Source organism: Balaenoptera acutorostrata, chromosome 6, assembly GCF_949987535.1.
Source record: "Balaenoptera acutorostrata chromosome 6, mBalAcu1.1, whole genome shotgun sequence".
In the NCBI taxonomy this organism is placed as follows: Eukaryota; Metazoa; Chordata; class Mammalia; order Artiodactyla; family Balaenopteridae; genus Balaenoptera; species Balaenoptera acutorostrata.
Window position 1 is genome coordinate 106927673 of NC_080069.1, and position 24211 is coordinate 106951883.

The 24211-nt window shown below is 40.3% G+C and overlaps 1 protein-coding gene and 1 pseudogene across 1 annotated transcript in view; one reads left to right on the forward strand and one right to left on the reverse strand.

The window, feature by feature from the left end:
• The window catches only part of LOC130708502 (uncharacterized), a 197460-nt gene that overhangs the window by 35574 nt on the left and 137675 nt on the right, over positions 1–24211 (reverse strand). The gene's annotated exons all lie outside the window — the stretch shown is intronic.
• Positions 756–1231, forward strand: LOC103016795 (acyl carrier protein, mitochondrial-like; annotated as a pseudogene).

The window sequence follows — 24211 nt, forward strand, 5'->3', positions numbered from 1 at the left end:
GATTCAATGTGATTACTACCATAATTCCAATTGCATCTTTCACAGAAATAAAAAAAAAAAATTCTAAAATTTATATAGAACCATAGAAGTTTCCAAATAGCCAAATTAATCTTGTGAAAGAAGAACAGGGTTGGAAGCATCACACTTCCTGATTTCAAATTACATTACTAAGTTATAGTAATCAAAATAGTATGGTACTGTCATAAAAACAGACACATAGACCAATGGAACAGAATCAAGAGCCCAGGAATAAACCTGTGCATATACAGTCAACTAATTTTCAACAAAGGTACCAAAAGTATAAAATGACAAAAGGATAGCCTTCAATAAATAGTGCTGAGCAAAGTGTATACACATGTGCAGAAGAATGAAATCAGCCCCTTATCTTACACCATGAGCAAAAACCAACTCAAAATGGATTAAAGACAAATATAAGACCTGGAATCATAAAACTTCTAGAAGAAAACATAGGGTAAAAGCTCCTTGATACTGGTCTTGGCAATGATTTTTTGGATATGACATCAAATGCTTACATACCAAAAGGAAAAATAAACAAATGGGACTCTATCAAACTAAAAAGGTCTGCACAGAAAAGGAAAAAATCAATAAATGAAAAGGCAATGATGATTGGGAGAAAATATTTGCAAACCATATATCTGAAAAGGGATTAATATTCAAAATATATAAGAAACTCATACAACTCAATAGCAAAAAACAACCCAATTAAAAAGTGGGCATCCTGGGTCGGCATAGCCATGGCAGCTCGTGTCCTTCGCGCCTGTGTCCGCTGACTGCCTGTGGCCTTCACGCCACTGCCCAGGCTCCCCACGCTGGCCACGGCCCAGCCACTCAGCACTACCCTTTTCCCCGCGGGGCCCAGAGGAGGCCTGGGGCTCCGCAGTCGGCCTTGCTGCTCGTGCAGTTTCCAGGTGGAGTTACATAGCTGTGCCCCCAGTATAGTGACACACTCCTTTGACATTAGAGGGAATCAAGGACCCTGTCCTTTACGTCTTGAAACTCTATGACAAGATTGACCCAGAAAGGCTCTCAGTAAATTCCCATTTTATGAAAGACCTGGGCTTAGACAGTTTGGACCAAGTGGAGATTATGATGGTCATGGAAGATAAATTTGGGTTTGAAATTCCTGATGTAGATGCAGAGAAGTTAATGTGCCCACAAGAAATTGTAGATTACATTGCAGATAAGAAGGATGTATATGAATAAAATATCAGACCCCCCCCTTTTTTTTAACATCTTTATTGGAGTATAACTGCTTTACAATGGTGTGTTAATTTCTGCTTTATAACAGAGTGAATCAGCTATACATATACATATATCCCCATATCTCCTCCCTCTTGTGTTTCTCTCCCACCCTCCCTATCCCACCCCTCTAGGTGGTCACAAAGCACCGAGCTGATCTCCCTGTGCTATGCGGCTGCTTTCCACCAGCTATCTATTTTACATTTGGTAGTATATATATGTCCATGCCACTCTCTCACTTCGTCGCAGTTTACCCTTCCCCCTCCCCATGTCCTCAAGTCCATTCTCTACGTCTGCATGTTTATTCCTGTCCTGCCCCTAGGTTCTTCAGAACCATTTTTAAAATTTTTTTAAAATTCCATATATATGTGTTAGCATATGGTATTTGTTTTTCTCTTTCTGACTTACTTCACTCTGTATGACAGATTATAGGTCCATCCACCTCACTACAAATAACTCAGTTTCGTTTCTTTTTATGGCTGAGTAATATTCCATTGTATATATGGATCTTCTTTATCCATTCATCTGTCGATGGACACTTAGGTTGCTTCCATGTCCTGGCTGTAGTAAATAGAGCTGCAATGAACATTGTGGTACATGACTCTTTTTGAATTATGGTTTTCTCAGGGTATATGCCCAGTAGTGGGATTGCTGGGTCATATGGTAGTTCTATTTTTAGTTTTTTAAGGAACCTCCATACTGTTCTCCATAGTGGCTGTATCAATTTACATTCCTACCAACAGTGCAAGAGGGTTCCCTTTTCTCCACACCCTCTCCAGCATTTATTGTTTGTAGATTTTTTGATGATGGCCATTCTGACTGGTGTGAGGTGATACCTCATTGTAGTTTTGATTTACATTTCTCTAATGATTAGTGATGCTGAGCATCCTTTCATATGTTTGTTGGCAATCTGTATATCTTCTTTGGAGAAATGTCTATTTAGGTGTTCTGCCCATTTTTGGATTAGGTTGTTTATTTGATATTGAGCTGCATGAGCTGCTTGTAAATTTTGGAGATTAATCCTTTGTCAGATGCTTCATTTGCAAATATTTTCTCCCATTCTGAGGGTTGTCTTTTCATCTTGTTTATGGTTTCCTTTGCTGTGCAAGGTTTTGAGTTTTATTAGGTCCCATTTGTTTATTTTTATTTCCATATCTCTAGGAGGTGGGTCAAAAAGGATCTTGCTGTGATTTATGTCATAGAGTGTTCTGCCTATGCTTTCCTCTAAGAGTTTTATAGTATCTGGCCTTACATTTAGGTCATTAATCCATTTTCAGTTTATTTTTGTGCATGGTGTTAGGGAGTGTTCTAATTTCATTCTTTTACATGTAGCTGTCCAGTCTTCCCAGCACCACTTATTGAAGAGGCTGTCTTTTCTCCATTGCATATTCTTGCCTCCTTTATCAAAGATAAGGTGACCATATGTGTGTAGGTTTATCCCTGGGCTGTCTATCCTGTTCCATTGATCTATATTTCTGTTTTTGTGCCAGTACCATACTGTCTTGATTCCTGTAGCTTTGTAGTATAGTCTGAAGTCAGGGAGCCTGATTCCTCCAGCTCCGTTTTTCTTCTCAAGTTTGCTTTGGCTATTCGGGGTCTTTTGTGTTTCCATACAAATTGTGAAATTTTTTATTATAGTTCTATGAAGAATACCATTGGTAGTTTGATAGGATTGCATTGAATCTGTAGATTGCTTTGGGTAGTATAGTCATTTTCACAATGTTGATTCTTCCAATCCAAGAACATGGTATAGCTCTGTTTGTATCATCTTTAATTTCTTTCATCAGTGTCTTACAGTTTTCTGCATACAGGTCTTTTGTCTCCTTAGGTAGGTTTATTCCTAGGTATATTATTCTTTTTGTTGAAATGGTAAATGGGAGTGTTTCCTTAATTTCTCTTTCAGATTTTTCATCATTAGTGTATAGGAATGCAAGAGATTTCTGTGCATTAATTTTGTATCCTGCTACTTTACCAAATACATTGATTAGCTCTCGTAGTTTTCTGGTAGCATCTTTAGGATTCTCTATGTATAGTATCATGTCATCTGCAAACAGTGATAGCTTTACTTCTTCTTTTCTGATTTGGATTCCTTTTATTTCTTTTTCTTCTCTGATTGCTGTGGCCAAAATTTCCAAAACTACGTTGAATAACAGTGGCAAGAGTGGACAACCTTGTCTTGTTCCTGATATTAGAGGAAATGCTTTCAGTTTTTCACCATCGAGAATGATATTGGCTGTGGGTTTCACACCCCTTTTCTTCACTGAGAGAAGACTCAGAAGATGCTGGTGAGTGTCTGGAAGTGAGAACACATTTCTGCATCATTGCTGACTTTGATGGAGTAATTCTGTTTAGACTTGTACTTAAATCGTCTTAAGTGTTTTGCCCTTTGAAAATAAATCTATAAAACCAAACAAACAAAAAAAAAGGGGGCAAAGTACTTGAATAGATATTTTTCCAAAGAATACATACAAATGGCCGATAGGTATATGAAAAGATGCTCACTAACCATCAGGGAAATGCAAATCAAAATGACAATGAGATACCTGTTAGGTTGATTATTATCAAAGAGACAAAGGATAACAAGTGTTCGTGAGGATGTGGAGAAAAGGGAACTCTTGTACACTGTTGGTAGGAATATAAATTGGTACAACCATTATGGGAAAAGTATAGGGGTTCCTCAAAAACTTAAAAATAGAACTACTATATGATCCAGCAATCCCACTTCTGGGTATATATCCAAAGGAAATAAAATCACTATATTGAAGAGATATCTGCACTTCCATTTTAATTGTAGCATTATTCACAGTAGCCAAGATATGGAAACAATCTAAGTGTACCTTCACAGATGAATGGATAAAGAAAATGTAATATTTGTATCTGGCTAGCTAGCTAGCTAGAATAGGATATTATTCAGGCTGTAAAAAGAAGGAAATCCTGCGATTTGTGACAACATAGATGAATCTGGAGGACATTATGCTAACTGAAATAAGCCAGACAAAGAAAGAAAAAACTGCATGATCTCACTTATACGTAGAACATAAAAAGTCAAATACATAGAAGCAGAGAGTAGAACGGTGGTTACCAATGGCAGAGAGTTGGGGGAAATGGGGAGATATTAGTCAAAGGGTACAAATTTGCAGCTGTGTAGGATGAATAAGTATAAAGATTTAATATACAGCATGATGACTATAGATAATAATAAACTTAATATTGGAGATTTTCTAAGAGAGTGTATTTCAGATGCTCTATGCATAAAAAAGGGGAAAAAGGGGTAACTAAGTGGGGAGATATGTTAATTAGCTTGACTGTAGTAAGCATTTCACTATGCATATATACATCAAACCATTATGTACACCTTAAATATATACAACTGTTACTTGTAAACTCCCTCAAAAAGAAAGTATATATTGGGAATGTTTGGTCTTTCTATACCTGGGGATGGAAATATAAACCCCGAGTATAAAAGTTTTGATGTGTAACAAGAATTTGGTGATATCCTCAGCTCTGGCAGTACCTTATCTGTATTGAGAATGGTCCCTAAAATCTGTCTCATTAGGGCAAAGCCATCTTGAGACATGCTTCATTAGCTACTGCACTATGGGACCCCTTTGTAAACTTGGGTAAAAATACTTGACATTTTATTAGGAAAAAAGGGACAACTTATGTGTCTCACCAACACATTTAGGTATTCTGGAAGGATCACAAATTAAAATGGTGTGGTCTGTGTGTGGTGACTTCTAGATGTGTGATCCTGGAAGAACGCAACTAAATGGATCATTCATCATATTCTACCTTATGTCAAATCAGAAGAATTTCAGCACAAATACAAATTGACACATATGTGTGTTTGTGTGTGTGTGCATATGCACTGTCATGTAGAAGAACATAGCCTTGCAAATCAGATAAATCTGATTCCAATCATTTTACTTCTCTAAGCTTCAGCGTTCTCCACAAAATGGGATTAATAAAAACTACCTCATAAGGTTGTTGGAAGAATTAAATGAGATAAATAGAAGACACTTAGTCCCATGCCTGGCACAGTGTATGTGCTCAACACTAGTTACTTTCCGTTTAATAAAAATATCATCTATACCTCCTGTTCTAAGAAAAAACATCTAGACATATCGTCTCTACAACTAGGAGACATTACTTGGAATCATCTCACCACAGATTATGAGAAATAAATAAGATTTCTTGATACTGATGTTATTAACATTGGAGTGCCAGATAGATGTTTTTGGACAAAGGTATGGCATAAATAATAAATATATGAACAAATCAACATCTCTTGGGCTTTCCTTGTCATTGTGGCACAATTCCATTTGGGAAAGGAACAGAAGAAATAATGCTCTGTCAGCTCCTAGGTTAATTACTAGTCATCATGTTGGCTGTTTTATGAGGAAAACATGTATTGTAATTGTCACATGTTCAGCTCTAACTTTGCTAATAACCCTTTAAGAAGATCTCTGTTAATTATCTAATTTGCCTGGCAAATTAGGCTGATTTAAGAACCCAATATGCCTGCTACAATCTCCCTATAGTTCAAAATTTTCAGAACTTATGTGAAAATATGATTGGCTTAAGTTTTCCATTATGGTGGTATAATTCTTTATTAGCTTCTACCCCGTCACCCACCCCAATTCCTAAATTACATTTGATGAGGCACCAAGAAAGACAGGACTTTGGAGAGGGCCCCTAGGGGCTACGCTAATTGAATATTACTATCAAAACAAAGCAATCACGAGTCTTGAAGGTATTAAAATCTGGTGCAGAGAAAGTGACAACAGCATAGCCAAGAACAAGAAAAAAGGAAAATGAAATGAAGACACATTAAAGGCAGGGCAAACATAAACAAACCGTTCTGGCTCATTTGCCCTTGTCCAGCCAGAGGAGTCAAGGTCTTTACGAAAGAAGCCAAGATAACTGATAAACAGTCTCTGCTGTAAGCAGTGGTTAAAAGGGAGAGAGTGGGGGCTTCCCTGGTGGCGCAGTGGGTGGGAATCTGCCTGCCAATGCAGGGGACACGGGTTTGATCCTTGGCCTGGGAAGATTCCCACATGCCGTGGAGCAACTAAGCCCGTGTGCCACAACTACTGAGCCTGCGCTCTAAAGCCTGTGCTCTGCAACAAGAGAAGCCACGACAGTGAGAAGCCTGCGCACAGAACAAAGACCCAACACAGCCAAAAATTAAAAAAACAAATAAATAAATAAATTTAAAAAAAAAAAGGGAGAGAGTGGCGGAGTTTTGCTGCTGATATACATTGAAAGACATTCTAGGCTCTTTTACTTTCTTTTCTTCCTTTATTCTTCCCTCCCACCCCCCACTCCCGACTCCTGCATAGCAAGACAACAGCATCTTGAAGTGGTTTCTTTCATGGCATGTTTTTATGGGAAAAGGAGGAAAATTCTTGGTATTTTAGCCTTGCCTGAGATATGACAGAAATGCACCCCACTGCACCTCTATCACCTCACCTGCCCACTGGAATATTTAAAGTGTATGCTCGTCTTAGTCTTGTCCTTTCCTAGACTGAAATAGAATTAAGTTGAGGAGGGATAAAGAGAGAAGTTTCTACACAGCCGAGCAGGAGACCTGAGCTGGAGTCTAGGGTGGGATGAATTGGGAGGACTCCCTGTCTTCTTTGCTGCAGGGCCCTCATCTGCTAAATGAAGGGGAAAAGTAGTTTCAACTGCTATGTCACAGGGCTACAAACACCTGACGGCTGCCTGGATTTCACCGTGGAAGGATTATAGCTTTCAGCAAAGTGGTTTTATAGCACTCTGGTGGTTAAAGGCCCACCCTTTGGAATATTTTAGACCTGAGCTTTAATTCTGGGCCCATATCTTGGGCAAATTAAATAATCCTTAGATTGCCTTATCTGTAAGGTGTAGACAATATTATAACTTTTTCAATGTTATTTGCATGTGTGTGTGTGAAAATTAAATGAGATAAACACAATGCCTGACACAGAGTTAAGTCTCTGATAAAAAGACAGAGCCTTTTTTTTTTTTTTTTTTTAATAAATTTATTTATTTATTTATTTATGGCTGTGTTGGGTCTTCGTTTCTGTGCGAGGGCTTTCTCTAGTTGTGGCAAGCGGGGGCCACTCTTCATCGCGGTGCGCGGGCCTCTCACTGTCGCGGCCTCTCTTGTTGCGGAGCACAGGCTCCAGACGCGCAGGCTCAGTAGTTGTGGCTCACGGGCCCAGTTGCTCCGTGGCATGTGGGATCTTCCCATACCAGGGCTCGAACCCGTGTCCCCTGCATTGGCAGGCAGATTCTCAACCACTGCGCCACCAGGGAAGCCCCCAAGACAGAGCCTTTTACAGAACCCTTTCCCCCGCCTTAGGACACTAGTGTGAGCATTTGGGGCCTGGTGCTACAGAAACCATTTTAAAATCATGAGATAGCAAGCACATAGATAAAATCCTGGGTCCTTTTTTTTCTTTTTTAAATTAATTAATTTATTTTTATTTATTTATTTTTGCCTGCGTTGGGTCTTCATTGCTGTGCACGGGCTTTCTCTAGTTGCGGCGAGCAGGGGCTACTTTTCATTGCAGTGCGTAGACTTCTCATTGCACTGGCTTCTCTTGTTGCAGAGTGCGGACTTTAGGCACGTGGGCTCAGTAGTTGTGGTTTGCAGGCTCTAGAGCGCAGGCTCAATAGTTGTACTGCACGGCCTTAGTTGCTCTGCAGCATGTGGGATCTTCCCGGACCAGGGTTCAAACCCGTGTCCCCTGAATTGGCAGGTGGATTCTTAACCACTGGGCCACCAGGGAAGTCCTGAAATCCTGGGTCCTTGATGGCATCACTGAGCCACAAAACCAGCCCTGGAATTGTCAACTACCAGACTTCTTGATAAATCAGTTAATAAATACCTGTATTGTTTTAATGACTATTAGTCAGAACTTGCTTATTTCTAATTGGCACCCTGGATGGTACACAATAAGTGTTTACTTGTGGAGAGCTCATGGTAAACACTCAAGTATGGCCTTTTGAAATTGTAAGTATTCAGAATGGTAGTTGTAATTTAGGTGTTGTATTAAGGCTTCTTTTTTCTTCTGCCTTTTCCCAACTTGACTCAGAGCTCCTTGTGGGCACTGAGTTCCAACGCTGCAGATGACACATTGTAAAACTCCTGGTCCATTGGCAGGAATCAAATTCACCTCTACAGTACAATTTTATTACAAAGTCTGATGGAAAGGGGGGTATGTAAATCTGGGTTAGAATCCCAGTCTTACTACATCTTTCTTGCTGTGTCACTTTGGGTAAGTCACTGGTCCCCTCTAAAAAATGATGACAATACTTTCTATGTCTCAGGGCTATAGGGATGCAAAGACGTAAAATGAATAGAAGATGTTATAAATATTACACGTTTTTAAAGTGTACCCCCACTCCCATTTGAGTTTTTACCCCAAATTTGGCCATTGGAACAAACTAGAAAAGTGAGGGTCCTCTTCAAATCTGCATCTCAAATGTGGCTGGGCTGTGGTCATCACTATACATTCTCTAGCATGTTCGGAGGCTTTGCTCCAAAACATCTGGGTGTTTTATGACTTGAATCCCAATTTAAAATTCCACAATGCCTCACACAATCATCTCTCTTTATCCAGAAAATGCTCTGCATCAGACCAAATAAGAAAAGCAAGAGCCTGGTGTGCAATCCTTTCAGCTGTCTTTTGATCTCTCTTCTGCTTCTACTAAGAGTTCAACGCACAAGTCACTTCTCCACCACTAAAACAAGGGTTGTACCATAAAGGCCAGTGATTCTTTTATTTCATAGTGGTAAAAGCATTTTAGCAAGTAAGCTGGGCTTAGGTCTCTGTTCTGACACGTATTAGCTATGGTATCCTGGGCAGATAACTCACTGAACTACTGTCTTCTCATGAATAAAATAACATGAGAAATACAGGCTTCACATGGGAACAAAATGAGATCATGCATGTGAAAGAAAGGTCCTGGTAAACAAAGAAGCTCTGCACGGTATCATCTATATTAAAAATCACATGATTTATGAATCATTTCAGTGGCCTGTGTCATTTTTTACAAAAAGCAACTGGAACGATGGTTTGCAATTCACCGTAGGTGCTTCCCCTAATTTTTCCAAGGAAATGTATTTTAAGAACTCTTGCTTGTTTAATTGAATCAATGGATCCAGATAGGGCTTGCAAAATAGCCATCAGTTATCAGCTATTTTCTTTTAATACTTTTTCTAACCGGTACCTAGAGAATCTTCCTGTTGAGGGACTACTTGAGACTAGGAAGTAAGCTAAAGAAAGAAAAGTATATAGAAGAAGCTATAAGATGTGGAAAAAAAAAGCACAGGTGTATTCATTTCCTAGGACTGCTGAAACAAATTATGACAAACTTGGTGGTCTAAACCAACAGAAATTTATTCTCTACAGATCTGGAGGCCAGGAGTCTGAAGTCAATGTGTTGGCAGTGTTGGATCCTTCTGGAGGGTCTGAGGAAGAATCTGTTCCAGGCTTTTCCCCTAGCTTCAGGGGGCTGCCAGCAACCTCACACTCCTCGCCTTATACCCACATCACTCCAATCTCTGCCTTCATCTTGCCACCACCTTCTCCTCTGTGTGTCTGTGTCTTCTTTTGTGTCTCTTTATAAGGACAGTTACCATTGGATTTAGGATTCACCAGTAATCCAGAATGATCTCATCTCAAGATCCTTAGCTTAATTATATCGGCAAAGACTCTCTTCCCAAATATGGTCACATTCACAAGTTCCAGGTAGACATATCCTTTGGGTTCCATTCAACCTACTGCAATGCTCTCAGAGTTATACTAACCTGGATTTGAATCCCAGCTTATACACTAACTATGCAACTTCTACTCTTTTTTTTTTTTTTTTTTTTTTAATGCTATGTTAATTATGTTTGTATTTTTTGTTTGTTTGTTTTTTTAAATAATTCTTTATTTTACTTATTTATTTTTGGCTGTGTTGGGTCTTCGTTTCTGTGCGAGGGCTTTCTCTAGTTGCGGCAAGCGGGGGCCACTCTTCATCGCGGTGCGCGGGCCTCTCACTGTCACGGCCTCTCTTGTTGCGGAGCACAGGCTCCAGATGCGCAGGCTCAGTAGTTGTGGCTCACGGGCCTAGTCGCTCCGCGGCATGTGGGATCCTCCCAGACCAGGGCTCGAACCCGCGTCTCCTGCATTGGCAGGCAGACTCCCAACCACTGCGCCACCAGGGAAGCCCAACTTCTACTCTTTGAAGAAATCACATCCTCACTTGTAAAATGTTGCCATGATAATATCTTTACAAGATTGTTGTGACCTTAAAAGAAACCATGAATAATGAGTGCCTGCCAGGCACTAGCCACTCAATACATGGTGACAATTTTTTTAAAATAAATGCTGGCTTTGGCACATCTAATATTCATGAAATAAAAGCCACTCCAAAGGAAGAAAGAAATACTCCGATTTAGTAGAAAGTGCCCTGGACTAGGTCTCAGAAGTCCTTTATCTAAATTCTGCTACTCACCCATGAATTCTAACAACCTTGAACGGTTTTGTCTCACTTAGTGGTACAGAATTTACTCTCCCCGTTTGTAAATTGCATGAGTTGAACTAGAAAACCTTTGATTTCTTCCCTTTTTCTGACATTCTGGAGTTTTACAAGTATAACATTTTAGATTGCGTTGGGAATAACTGGGTGGGAAAACACCCCAAAATTCCTACAGTCCAACAGGAAAGGAAACATTTAGCCACCGTCTTGACTTCACATAGTTTTGAAGGTTTGTTTTTAGGGATAGACTTTAGTTAGGCGCCCCTCCTATCCACTTCTGGAAAGTGCAGTGAGCAGGCTAAAGCGAAATTTTGGGGACAGTTCTTATCTTTTCAGACTTTCAGCTGAGATCCTCCAACCCCAACTGCCAATTGCTCACCCACCACTCTTCTGAACCCTGTCACTGCCTTTGAGAAATGGTCTCCCTGCCTTCTTGGGCAGGTAAAGTCTGGGGGTAGGAATGCAGAGATGATCTGGACAGTCAAAAAACTATGCATGCAACCAGGGCTGGCTATATAATTTGTGGGGCTTCTTGTTCAAAATCAGGACACAAGTGCCATTAAAGGTACAAAAACATAGCTTCCTTTCTTCCACAGTCTCTCTCCCAGGCTGTCAGGATGTTTTATGTTTGCTACTGAATGCTGCACTCCCTCTGGCAGGAGGACACTCACAGTGTGAGCGCAGACCTTCCTGGGTGCACAGAGCCCCACGCTACACATTTTTGTATTCACCTGGCTGTTGGCAGGATCCTCCAGCCTGATGTAGCATGCCCTGGCTGGACGCTGAGATGCAACCTTCCCTTCCCAGGGTCCCCTGCTCCAACACCCGGGGGTGTGCAGCCATCAAAGAACTGCAACCTCCACACTGGGTCACACTTGGTACCTGGATCATGGGTGGGTGAGAGGCTCACCCCCACCACTGACTCACCTGCAGAATGGGCAGAGACGCTGCCAACCTGGGGCAGGGAAGGCTGCTGCCATGCCCCTCCCAGATTCACCACGGAGCCTGTGTGCTTGACCCCTAAACATCCTGCACTCAGGACCCCGCAGGAGGTAGAGGGTAACAGTGGGACACGGGCCTCACCCTGCCCATCACTACCTGGTCATCATTCTGGATGATGAGGGCAAAGGACAGGGCTGGGAGGGGGAGGCCTGCTTGGAGCTCAGGCTCCAAGCCCCTGGTGCATGATCTATTGTCTCATCAGACTTCACTTATGCAGTACAAATCCAAACAAAAAATTAAGGATTTCAAGACAGTGACTGGGGAGCATTAAACCCAGATTGTGCGGCCCTTCCGAGCGCAGGGTCTGCGTGGCCGCACTGGTCCCACACGCACGGAGCTGAGCCCACCAGCAACATAAGCCTAAACATACGTCCAGCAACTGACCTCCTCTGGGATGTGACTTACCTGATCTTCCCCTCCAGACTAAAGAACGTGTTTCCCTGGGATTAGGGAACGTTTCCAGAAGCCCCTTTCCATGTGGAGTTCTGCTAGGCTCTAGGAAGGACTCAGCTATTTTCCAACTATTGCACTTCGCTCCTGGAGGGACATAGGAAGGATTGTGAGGGTTCTGAGAGACTGAAACTACTTAGCCAACGGTGAGCTCCCCAAAGGTCACTGTGTCCTCTCATCTCTATGTGAGCTGTTTACCTCTGGACAAGCAGCCTGTGACTCCAAAATTAGCAACACTTCTTTTTATACCCAAATGATTGTAGCCTGTACTCCAACCAGTCTAAACCCCCAAAGTGGTACACCACCCCACCTAGTGTTTCTTGGCTGTTGAAGAGACCTTTGCAGGTTATACTCTGATACGTACAGGCAGAGGGAAATCCTTCCTTCTTCCACACCATCTGGTTGCGACATTATCTAACTTTGTAGGTTGCCTTGACCCTCACTAGGCTGCCATTCTACCGGGCACAGCTGTCCTCACTGGGCTAGGTTCATTTCTACCTCCTGCTCTGACCAAGGATGAGGAAACACTCTTAGACATTGAGGATAACAGAATGGACATAGGACACAGAGTGTAACATATAATTGCTCCAAGAAGTGGCTTCATTCAAAATCCACTGGTCAAGTACAACTTGATGGTCCCTTATGTAGGCATGCTTGCCTAGCTCTCAGTCTTACGCAGGAACCGGTTCCCGGCACGCCCCCCTCACCCATCACATCCCAGTTGCCTGGGGTTGCTAAGCATCTCCCCATCACAGCCAAGTCTAATGAAGCCTGCCTCCGTATAAAAGTGGGAACGTTTCCCTCCTAGTTTCTAAAGAGTTCTTGACCCAGTCCTTATCTTCTGCAACAGGATTAGATCGCTCCCCGGATGACTGACAAAGGGGATTATACATTCTCTTCAGGGAAAACTTCACGTTCGCCCACAAGTGGTTATTATGGCCCCTTGATGTAGAGTAGACAGTCTTCATTGTTTGGTACTTTTCTATGCACTGGTAAATAATACTAGGTGAGGGTAATTCACTCTATGTTCTCTGTACTGCTGAGTTCCGTTCTGTCCTCTTTCTCTCTCTCTCTCTCTCTCTCTCTAACAAGCTTCCCACTAGATCAATATGATGAATCTATCAGATCTACACACCCCTTATTTATAATTCTTTTTTATCTACTCTGCTTCTCCTATATGCAGCTGCTCATAATTCCACAAGAACACTCTATGATTTAGGAGAATATTTTTTCCAGGGAAGTAACTTTCTGAAGCCTGATTTTATTTAAAATATATATAAATATTATGTATGTATATGTGCGCTTATCAACTTGTCATCTAAATCTGAGGAATTTACATTAGGTGGTTGGTGGTGTTCAATTGAGGTCATCTTGAATAACTAGGAGTGACTTTTGGAGTTTTTGTTTTACGTGGATACCTAAAAGGGGCTATAAAGTGATTTTCTCAGTATAAAAGGGTCTACTTCATCCACTCTAAATAAACTGATTGGGAGGTTCTTTTGTACTAGATGCTATTCCATGCCTGTGTCAAGGTGAGACTGGCAGCCAGGTAGAGTATGGAAGTAGATAAATAAGAAAGATTCCTGTTTTCATGGAGTTTCTGGTATAGGTGGAAACAGACAACAAAGATGTAAACAGATAAACCAGATAACTTGCAGATAATGATGAATGCCAGGAAAATAAAAGGTAGCATAGTGAGAAAGTGACTAGGCTGGTAGTCCTTAGACTGGGTGGTCAGAGAAGCATTTCTGAGGTCAAGATGTTTGACTGAGACTTGACTAAGAAGAAGAGGAGGCAGCCATGCAAAGATCTGGGCTCAAAGCTTTCAGGCAAAGGAAACAGCTAGGGAAACGCCCTGAGATGGGAATCATCAGCTCTTACGGAACAGAATGAATGTTGGTATGACTAGAGCAGAGTGAAAATGTGGAGGACGAGCTGAGCTCTGACTAGAGACAGAGTCCAGTCCTGCAGGGCATGAGTAGCCATGTTAAGGAACTTGAAATCCAGATAATTTGAGGCTTTTAAGCAAGAAAATGGCATGGTATAGTTAAAAGATCCTTTTGACTGCTCTGGAGAAGATACGGTAGATGATAATAGTGGAAACAGAGGACGCAGTTGGAAAGCCATCATGACAGGCAGGGTGAGAGATGAGTATGGCTCGTGTCTGAATGGTAGCAGTAGAGTTGGCCAGGGAGGAGAGATTTCAGGATATTTTCTGCAGGTGAAGGAAGCAGGACTCAGTGATAGACTAGATGTGCAAGAGGTAAAGGAAAGAGAAATCAAAGATGACTCCTATAATTTTGACTTGAGCAATTGGGTAGGTGTCATGTGAAAGCATCTTCTGAGATGGAAAGACTGGAGGAGGGAGTGCGGCTAGATAATGAGTAACTGCCTCCTAAGGTGAGGCCAAAGGAACCAGGGAAACTGTGTATACCTTTCAAATTACCACTATTTTCACCTTTATAAGCAAACAAAACAATTTTAAGTTTCTGTCTCGACTGGGCACTTCACTGTGGTTCAGTCTCCAGACTTAGAACAGGGCCATACACAGAGTGAGTCTTGAAGATAAATATAGACACATATTAGTTGAACGGTATGAGAGTAAAGCAAACTCAACACTGGCAACGACTTTGTAGTTTACAAAGCACTTTCCCATCCTGATCCTCACTTTCACCCTACAGAAGAAATAGTATTGCAACCCTTATTTTACAGAAGAGAAAACTGAAGCCAAAGGAACAAAGTGACCATTTCAGGCTTACATAACTCCGCTGGATCCTGAAACACAGGTATCTTGAAACTGCGGTCCCAGCCTTTGTCAATAAGACAAAGAGTCCTGGAAAATCTCCCTGTGTATAAACTCCCAGGAGCTTTTCCCTCCATCACTTTACATCAGCCAGACTCTGACTCACAGCTGGAGAATTAGCCTCCTTATTATGTAGTGAATTCCATGAGTACACACCAAGTGTTGTTTTCTGTAACAGGCTGAAGTTGCTACCTCTTTCAGTCTCTTTCTTCCATCAAACATGGAGTATTTTTCCTTAGAAAACTGTGCCCAGGTTAAGGGGGCTTCTCTCTGGTTTTGTGTAGATGCTTTGATATGCTCCAAACTCAATAACTTTCCTTCAATCCCTGGGGCCTTGGGAACAGCCAACCCACATGTGGTGGGAAGCGAGGCAAGAGGGAAGGAGGAATGTGAGGGAGACACAAACACAGCACAATGTTTTCTTTCTGAGAAACTTCATCAAGGCTCCTATTCCAGTGACCTCACCTTCAAGCAATGCCAGCTCCTTTGCTCTAAATCAAAGTTGACTTGTGGTGGTGGTTCACATGCTTTGAGTCTAATGAGCCTACAGCTTCTGATGTTGCAAAAGAATTCCTGAGGGTAGTTAGCAACGGCCCTCTGAGATCAGGACAGTCAATGACCCTGACATATGTCAACTTCCATGTTTCAGGGCAGAATCCTGAAGGAAGGTGTACATGGGACACTAGGCTGTCCATGTGGTGAGCCTCATTCAAACCGGGACACTTGCTGCAAACTAGCAGGGTGTATTCTGTACTCTCCTTTCAAGGAAATGAAACTAAATTATAGAACCAGGCTCTCAAGGGAGCGCCCTGCTTTTGTTCTTGTCTCTCACCCTTATGTCTTTTCTCAAAGCACTTCATGTCACTTCTCTGCTCATAATCTTCTAGTGCCGACTTTTCAGAAATAGAATATAATCCATGTGTTTTTGATGTCCTACAAGGCCATTCATGATCTGACCCCCGGCTATATCTGACTTCTTTTATCACCGTTTCCAGTACTCATTCCCATACAAGCTACTCCAGTCTTCTTGCTATTCCTAAAGCATATTAAGGACTCTCTGACTCACAGTCATTGGAACTGTTGTTTCCTTTCTAATTGAATGGAAGTCTCTTTCCATAAGAGTCTCACGGCTCATTTCTTCAGTGCATTCAGGTTTCTGCTCAAATATGACATCTTAAGAGCATCCTGGCACTGCGTGGTGGTCTCTTTAATAGTCCTGTGATGGTTAATTTCATGAGTCAACTTGACTGGGCCATGGGGTGCCCAGATATTTTCTTAAACATTATTCTGAGGGCATTTTAAAAATTTATTTATTTATTTATTTATTTTTGGCTGTGTTGGGTCCTCATTGCTGCATGCGGGCTTTCTCTACTTGGGGTGAGCGGGGGCTACTCTTTGTTGTGGCGTGCAGGCTTCTCATTGCAGTGGCCTCTCCTGTTGCGGAGCACGGGGTCTAGACATGCAGGCTTCAGTAGTTGTGGCACATGGGCTCAGTAGTTGTGGCACACAGGCTTAGTTGCTCCACGGCATGTGGGATCTTCCCGGACAAGGGCTTGAACCCGTGTCCCCTGCATTGGCAGGCGGATTCCCAAACACTGTGCCACCAGGGAAGCCCACTGAGAGCATTTTTGATGAGACTAACATTTAAATCTGTAGACTGAGTGAAGCAGATTGCCCTCCCTAACATGGGTGGGTCTCATCCAATCAGTTGAAGGCATGAATAAAATAAGAAGGCTGATCCTCCCTGATAAGAGAGAATTCTTCTTGCCTGATAGCTTTTGAACTAGGGTATCAGCTCTTTTCCTGCTTGATACTCTTCAAACTAGGACATCTGCTTTTTTGTGTCTTCAGACACAAAAACTGAAACATTGTCTTTTCCTGAGTCTCAAGCCTGCTGCCCTCTGACTAAAACTATACTACTGGCTTAACTGGTTTTCAGACCTTGATACTCAGACTGGAACTAAACCATTGGCTCTCATGGGTCTCAAACTTGCTAACTTATCCTGTACATCTTAGGACTTACCAGCCTCCATAACTGCATGAGTTAATTCCTTATAATAAATCTATCTATCTATCTATCTATCTATCTATCTATCTATCCTATTTGTTCTGTTTTTCTGGATAACCCTGAGTAATATAAATACCAAATTAAGAATAAAATAGGATAAAATATAACAAATTTAAAGAGTTTTTAATTCAACACCAATATACCCATCACCTAGATTCCACTTCTAATATTTTATAATACTTGTCTCCTCTGATATGAACTTGAACACCTCAAAGAAGTCTAACATGTCATCAGCAACTGTGACAAAGTTATGCCTTTTAATGAATTTAAATCTGTCTTCATGTCAATTTATTGCTCTTAATAAGTTTGTCATTTAAATATTAAATTACTAAGAAAACATCTTTTAAATGCCAAACCATAAGTTGAATTGTTATGACAAAGTAAATTAATTCCTCTTTGTCAATTTTATATAAATTTAAATATATTTTCTATAAAATATTTTTCTATTAAAATGTTTGCTAGAACTTTTATTGGGATGGTATTGAATCTACAGATCAATTTGGGAGCACTGACATTTTAATAACATTGAGTTTTTGACCCAGAACACAATTATTTCTATATTTATTTAGTTCTTATTTAATTTTCTCAGCAATGTTGTGGAAGTGGCAGCATACAGGTCTTTTGTCAGATTCATTCGTAAGTATTTCATATTTAAATGGTATTGTAAATGGTAGTATTTCTTTAATTTGAATTCCTGTTTGTTGCAAACACACACACACACACACACACACACACACACACTCATATATATATATAATTTTTTAAACCTTTTTCTTGTATCTTGCAACTTTGCTAATCTAATTTATTAAGTTCAAGTTTTAAAAAAATATAGAAGGGGGGGCTTCCCTAGTGGTGCAGTGGCTAAGAATCCATCTGCCAATGCAGGGGACACAGGTTCAAGCCCTGGTCCAGGAGGAGCCCACATGCCACGGAGCAACTAAGGCCATGCGCCACAGCTACTGAACCTGTGCTCTAGAGTCCGTGAGCCACAACTACTGAAGCCTGTGCACTTAGAGCCCATGCTCTGCAACAAGAGAAGCCACCGCAATGAGAAGCCTGCACACTACAATGAAGAGTAGCCCCCGCTCGCCGCAACTAGAGAAAGCCCGCATGCAGCAATGAAGACCCAATGCAGCCAAAAATAAATAAATAAAAAATAAATAAATTTTAAAAAGGAAAAAAATATGGGGGTGTGTAGATTTTGTTGAATTTTCTACTTAAAAGATCATGTCATCTGTAGATTAAGCAGTTTATTTTCACCTTTTAATCTAGGAGTTTTTATTTTCTTTTTCTTGTCTTATTTCACTTGCTACATACAACCTCCACTACAATGTAAAACATTAAAGATAAGAGTAATTATTGTTATCTTGTTTGAGATCTTAGGGGAAACCATTCAGTCTTTCACCATTAAGTATGATATTAGCTTCAGGGTTGTTTGTTTTATTTGTTATCAGATTGGGAAGTTACCTTCTATTTTTAGTTTGCTTAGAGGTTTGTTTGTTTTTGTTTTCTTTTGTTTAATTAGGAATAGATGCTTGTGTCAAATGCTTTTTCTGCATGTACTGATATGATCATATTTTTTATTCCTTTAGTCTGTTAATATGAAAAATTATATTAGTTTATTTTCAAATGTTAAACTAACCTGACATTCCTGGGATAAACCTCACTTGGTTATTGTGCACTGTCTTTGTCACATATTGTTTGTTTGATTTACTAAACATTTATTTAGAATTTTGCATTTATATTCATCAGGGATACTGGAATGCAGTTTTCCTTTTATTTGTAATGTCCTTTTTTGGTTTTTGGATAAGAATAGTGTTTGCCTCATAGAATGAGTTGGGCAACAGTCCCTCCTCTACAATTTTCTGGAAGAGGTCATGTAGAATGGCAATTATTGTTCCCATAAATGTTTGGTAGAATCATCAGTGAAACCACTGGGGACTGGGGTTTTCCCTGTGGGATGTTTAACTACAAAGTCAATTTATTTAATAGATATGGATTATTTCCTTTTTTCTTCTTGAATGAACTTTGGAATTTTCTTTCAGGGAATTTTTCCATTTCATTTAATTGTTGAATTTGTTAGCATAAAGTTGCTATAATATTTCCTTATTGACCTTTTAAAATCAGTAGACTCTATAATGATGTCAATTTTCTCATTCACAAATGATGTGTGTCTGTCTCTCTATTTCTATCTCTATCTTTCAGTCTTACTAGTTATTAATCAATTTTATTGATATTCTAAAAGAAGCAGATATTTGATTCAATGATTTATCTCTGTCATTTTTCTGTTTTCTAATTTATTGATTTCTGTGCTGATTTTTAGTATGTCCTTTCTCCAACTTACTTTAGATTCAATATACTCTTCTTTTTCTAGTTTTTAATACTGGAAATGATGTCATGGTATTGGGATCATTCTTCTTTCCTAATAAAGGTATTAGTGCCATAAATCTCCCTTGAAGAACTGCATTAGAAGTAACTCACATATTTTGATATACTGTGTTTTTATTTTTATTTAGCTCAAAATTTTTCCAATTTACCTTTTACTTTTCTTTCTTCTATGGTTATTTAGAAGTGAGTTATTTACCAAATGTCTTTGGATTTTCTGGAGATCTTTCTAATTTAATTCCATTCTGGTTAAAGACAATACTTTGTGGTAGATGGTTAAGAGCTGAGTATAAGAAATCACTTTAGAGATTAACCAAGATGGCGGAGTAGAAGGACGTGCTCTCACTCCCTCTTGCGAGAGCTCCAGAATCACAACTGGCTGCTGGACAATCATTGACAGGAAGACCCTGGACTTCACCAAGGAGGATACCCCATGTCCAAGGACAGAGGAGAAGCCACAGTGAGACGGTAGGAGGGGCGCAATCAGAGTAAAATCAAATCCCATAACTGCTGGGTGGGTGACTCACAGACTGGCGAACACTTATACCACAGAAGTCCACCCACTGGAGTGAAGGTTCTGAGCCCCACGTCAGGCTTCCCAACCTGGGGGTCCGGCAACGGGAGGAGGAATTCCTAGAGAATCAGACTTTGAAGTCTAGTGGGAATTGATTGCAGGACTGTGACAGGACTGGGGGAAACAGAGACCCCACTCTTGGAGGGCACACACAAAGTAATGTGTGCATCGGGACCCAGGGGAAGGAGCAGTGACCCTGGGGGAGACTGAACCAGACGTACCTGCTGGTATTGGGGGGTCTCCTGCCGAGGCAAGTGGTGGCTCTGTTTCACCGTGGGGATAAGGACACTGGCAGCAGAGGTCCTGGGAAGTTCTCCTTGGCGTGAGCCCTCCCAGAGTCTGCCATTAACCCCACCAAAGAGCACGGGTAGGCTCCAGTGTTGGGTTGCCTCAGGCAAAACAACCAACAGGGAGGGAACCCAGCCCCACCCATCAACAGTCAAGTGGATTAAGGTCTTACTGAGCTCTGACCGCCACAGCAACAGGGAGGGAACCCAGCCCCACCCATCAACAGTCAAGTGGATTAAGGTTTTACTGAGCTCTGACCGCCACAGCAACAGTCAGCTCTACCCACCACCAGAGCCTCCCATCAAGCCTCTTAGATAGCCTCAACCACCAGAGGGCAGACAACAGAAGCAAGAAAAACTACAATCCTGCAGCCTGTGGACCACAAACCACAGTTACAGAAAGACAGAGAAGATGAAAAGGCAGAGGGCTATGAACCAGATGAAGGAACAAGAAAAAACCCCAGAAAAACAACTAAATGAAGTGGAGATAGGCAACCTTCCAGAAAAAGAATTCAGAATAATGATAGTGAAGAAGATCCAGGACCTCGGAATAAGAATGGAGGCAAAGATTGAGAAGATGCAAGAAATGATTAACAAAGACCTAGAAGAATTAAAGAACAAACAAACAGAGATGACCAATACAATAACTGAAATGAAAACTACACTAGAAGGAATCAATAGCAGAATAACTGAGGCAGAAGAACGGATAAGTGACCTGGAAGACAGAATGGTGGAATTCACTGCTGCAGAACAGACTAAAGAAAAAAGAATGAAAAGAAATGAAGACAGCCTAAGAGACCTCTGGGACAACATTAAACACAACAACATTCGCATTATAGGGGTCCCAGAAGGAGAAGAGAGAGAGAAAGGACCCGAAAAAATATTTGAAGAGATTATAGTCGAAAACTTCCCTAACATGGGAAAGGAAATAGCCACCCAAGTCCAGGAAGCGCAGAGAGTCCCATACAGAATAAACCCAAGGAGAAACACGCCGAGACACATAGTAATCAAAGTGGCAAAAATTAAAGACAAAGAAAAATTACTGAAAGCAGCAAGGGAAAAACGACAAATAACATACAAGGGAACTCCCATAAGGTTAACAGCTGATTTCTCAGCAGAAACTCTGCAAGCCAGAAGGGAGTGGCATGATATACTTAAAGTGATGAAAGGGAAGAACCTACAACCAAGATTACTCTACCCGGCAAGGATCTCATTCAGATTCGATGGAGAAATCAAAAGCTTTACAGACAAGCAAAAGCTAAGAGAATTCAGCACCACCAAACCAGCTCTACAACAAATGCTAAAGGAACTTCTCTAAGTGGGAAACACAAGAGAAGAAAAGGACCTACAAAAACAAACCCAAAACAATTAAGAAAATGGTCATAGGAACATACATATCGATAATTACCTTAAAAGTGAATGGATTAAATGCCCCAACCAAAAGACATAGACTGGCTGAATGGATACAAAAACAAGACCCATATATATGCTGTCTACAAGAGACCCACTTCAGACCTAGGGACACATACAGACTGAAAGTGAGGGGATGGAAAAAGATATTCCATGCAAATGGAAATCAAAAGAAAGCTGGAGTAGCTATACTCATATCAGATAAAATAGACTTTAAAATAAAGAATGTTACAAGAGACAAGGAAGGACACTACATAATGATCCAGGGATCAATCCAAGAAGAAGATATAACAATTATAAATATATATGCACCCAACATAGGAGCACCTCAATACATAAGGCAACTGCTAACAGCTATAAAAGAGGAAATCGACAGTAACACAATCATAGTGGGGGACTTTAACACCTCACTTACACCAATGGACAGATCATCCAAAATGAAAATAAATAAGGAAACAGAAGCTTTAAATGACACAATAGACCAGATAGATTTAATTGATATATATAGGACATTCCATCCAAAAACGGCAGATTACACGTTCTTCTCAAGTGTGCACGGAACATTCTCCAGGATAGATCACATCTTGGGTCACAAATCAAGCCTCAGTAAATTTAAGAAAATTGAAATCATATCAAGCATCTTTTCTGACCACAACGCTATGAGATTAGAAATGAATTACAGGGAAAAAAACGTAAAAAAGACAAACACATGGAGGCTAAACAATACGTTACTAAATAACCAAGAGATCACTGAAGAAATCAAACAGGAAATAAAAAAATACCTAGAGACAAATGACAATGAAAACACGACGACCCAAAACCTATGGGATGCAGCAAAAGCGGTTCTAAGAGGGAAGTTTATAGCTATACAAGCCTATCTAAAGAAACAAGAAAAATCTCAAGTAAACAATCTAACCTTACACCTAAAGAAACTAGAGAAAGAAGAACAAACAAAACCCAAAGTTAGCAGAAGGAAAGAAATCATAAAGATCAGAGCAGAAATAAATGAAATAGAAACAAAGAAAACAATAGCAAAGATCAATAAAACTAAAAGTTGGTTCTTTGAGAAGATAAACAAAATTGATAAGCCATTAGCCAGACTCATCAAGAAAAAGAGGGAGAGGACTCAAATCAATAAAATCAGAAATGAAAAAGGAGAAGTTACAACAGACACCGCAGAAATACAAAGCATCCTAGGAGACTACTACAAGCAACTTTATGCCAATAAAATGGACAACCTGGAAGAAATGGACAAATTCTTAGAAAGGTATAACCTTCCAAGACTGAATCAGGAAGAAACAGAAAATATGAACAGACCAATCACAAGTAATGAAATTGAAACTGTGATTAAAAATCTTCCAACAAACAAAAGTCCAGGACCAGATGGCTTCACAGGTGAATTCTATCAAACATTTAGAGAAGAGCTAACACCCATCCTTCTCAAACTCTTCCAAAAAATTGCAGAGGAAGGAACACTCCCAAACTCATTCTATGAGGCCACCATCACCCTGATACCAAAAGCAGACAAAGACACTACAAAAAAAGAAAATTACAGACCAATATCACTGATGAATATAGATGCAAAAATCCTTAACAAAATACTAGCAAACAGAATCCAACAACACATTAAAAGGATCATACACCACGATCAAGTGGGATTTATCCCAGGGATGCAAGGATTCTTCAATATACGCAAATCAATCAATGTGATACACCATATTAACAAATTGAAGAAGAAAAACCATATGATCATCTCAATAGATGCAGAAAAAGCTTTTGACAAAATTCAACACCCATTTATGATAAAAACTCTACAGAAAGTGGGCATAGAGGGAACCTACCTCAACATAATAAAGGCCATATATGACAAACCCACAGCAAACATCATTCTCAATGGTGAAAAACTGAAAGCATTTCCTCTAAGATCAGGAACGAGACAAGGATGTCCACTCTCACCACTATTATTCAACATAGTTCTGGAAGTCCTAGCCACGGCAATCAGAGAAGAAAAAGAAATAAAAGGAATACAAATTGGAAAAGAAGAAGTAAAACTGTCACTGTTTGCGGATGACATGATACTATACATAGAGAATCCTAAAACTGCCACCAGAAAACTGCTAGAGCTAATTAATGAATATGGTAAAGTTGCAGGTTACAAAATTAATGCACAGAAATCTCTTGCATTCCTATACACTAATGATGAAAAATCTGAAAGAGAAATTATGGAAACACTCCCATTTACCATTGCAACAAAAAGAATAAAATACCTAGGAATAAACCTACCTAGGGAGACAAAAGACCTGTATGCAGAAAACTATAAGACACTGATGAAAGAAATTAAAGATGATACCAACAGATGGAGAGATATACCATGTTCTTGGATTGGAAGAATCAACATTGTGAAAATGAATATACTACCCAAAGCAATCTACAGATTCAATGCAATCCCTATCAAA